This window comes from Hibiscus syriacus, unplaced genomic scaffold (genome assembly GCF_006381635.1).
Source record: "Hibiscus syriacus cultivar Baekdansim isolate YM2019G1 unplaced genomic scaffold, ASM638163v2 tig00111772_pilon, whole genome shotgun sequence".
NCBI classification, from domain to species: Eukaryota; Viridiplantae; Streptophyta; class Magnoliopsida; order Malvales; family Malvaceae; genus Hibiscus; species Hibiscus syriacus.
In genome coordinates, this window is record NW_024063173.1 from 1055910 (window position 1) to 1057902 (window position 1993).

The window sequence follows — 1993 nt, forward strand, 5'->3', positions numbered from 1 at the left end:
ATAGGGACTAAAAAATAATTTTACCAAAAAAATATAACATGCGAAGAAAAGGAAAAATAATAGTTTTGGTCCCTACACGTTACTGAAATATAAAAATACGCTAAAGTTAGGGGGACTAAACAATGAATATACAAAAAATTACATAGTATAGACAGAAATGGTAAAATTATAAAAACGGTCCCTACCAGACTACTTTGCAAAAATGCGGCTAAGTTTCGGGGGCCGCACGAATCGCCCCTGGCCGCCGACCGACCGTCGCACTGACCGCCACACACGGTGGTTGGACCTCCAAAATTCATCCAAACTGCCCAAAAAAATCTAGATATACTAGCCTAGATCTTTTATAGGGCCAAAACCACCGAAAAAAAGCTCTAAAACCCCCCCGAAACTACCACTTGACGCTCGGCTCCCCCAACTCCGGTGACCCGATGAAGGCTTTTTTACTCAAAGGTAACAGATCTGATCGTTTTTTATTTTCTTTGTATTTTTTATTGTGAAAATGGCTTAGATGGTTTTATTTCGAAAAGTTTCTTTTTTGCTTGTGTTTACTGTTACTACTAAAACAGATTTTTCTCCTCTCATTGTTTTTGTTGTTTCGAAACTAAAAAAGAGTCTTTTGTTTTTTTGTGTTGTTGTTGTTATTCGAAAAAACAGAAAAAGTTTCATTTTTTGCTGTTATTCGGAATTTAAAAAAAACCAAAAAGAAAGAAAAATATACCTCCGAACTTTTGCCTTGTATTGTTTATAAAAAAAAGATTCGCATACATGGTTTGCTTTGGGGTTTATACCCATTACTGAGAAAAATCAAATCATAACAATTTTTGTTGTCTTCTCTGTTGTTTTCTGCAGGTGGTTGAGTGTTGGTGATGGTGGTGTGCTGGAGCGGTCTTCCATTGTTTAGTGCAGAGAGCGGTGACATCTGATTGGGGATTGGGGGTGGCTATCTTAGGGTTTAGGTTTAGGTTAGATTCGAGTCGGGTTCTGGGTCGGTTATGGTTTAGGGCCGATTCAGGTTGGGCTTAAGGCCTGTTTGTAAATGGGTTTGGGTATTGGTTTTTTGGTTTGTAAATAATAATAATATTTATAATAATAATAATAATAATAATAATGATGATATAGGGGTAAATTTGAAAAATGGTGATTACAGCTGCCCCTCTTTGCTCATTGTTATGAAACGAGAATAGAGCAGACACACAAAGTACAATTTTTCATCTTGGTCTCTTCTTGTCCAGCTGCGAACTCTTCGTTGGGAATGTCAATTCACCTCTTTCTGCGATGGAATCGAGCAGAGTGATAATGTTGATCCAACCTCATACGTGATGATTGACCAAAGGTGATGCTGATCTAACTCTTTATATGGAATCGTCGAGTCCTTGCTGCAAATGATGTCATCTTTCTTTGTTCTCTTGGCGGATTCTTCATCTTCAATCCTTCAATCTTGGTCTCACACCAGCATTCTTCCTTGACCCCCACTGAATCGTCATCTCATATTATAATTTACTGGATCACCTCTATGAGTGTTTGATGATCTTCTCATCTGGATCGCCCCAGCCTCACAAATGCCGAACTATGTAAGAAACTTTGGAAATCGTTTTCTTACTCTTCAGAAAAATCATTTCAGAAAAGATTTAAATGAGAAACTTTGGAAATCGCTTTCTCATTTTTTAGGAAATCATGTGAAAACATCCTGCTCGAAGGTCTTATGGACAACCCGAAAGACTTATCATCTTGCTCGAAAGACTTATAGATGACCTGAAGGATTTAAACATCATGCTCGAAAGACTTATTAATGCCCCGAATGACTTAATCAGTAAGAAACTTTGGAAATCACTTTCTTATTTTTTCAAGAAAAATCAATTTTTAGAAAAAATTTAAATGAGGAACTTTGGAAATCGCTTTCTCATTTTTTCGGAAATCATGTGAAAACATCTTGGCCGAAGGACTTATCATCTTGCTCGAAAGACTTATAGATGACATGAAGAATTTAAATATC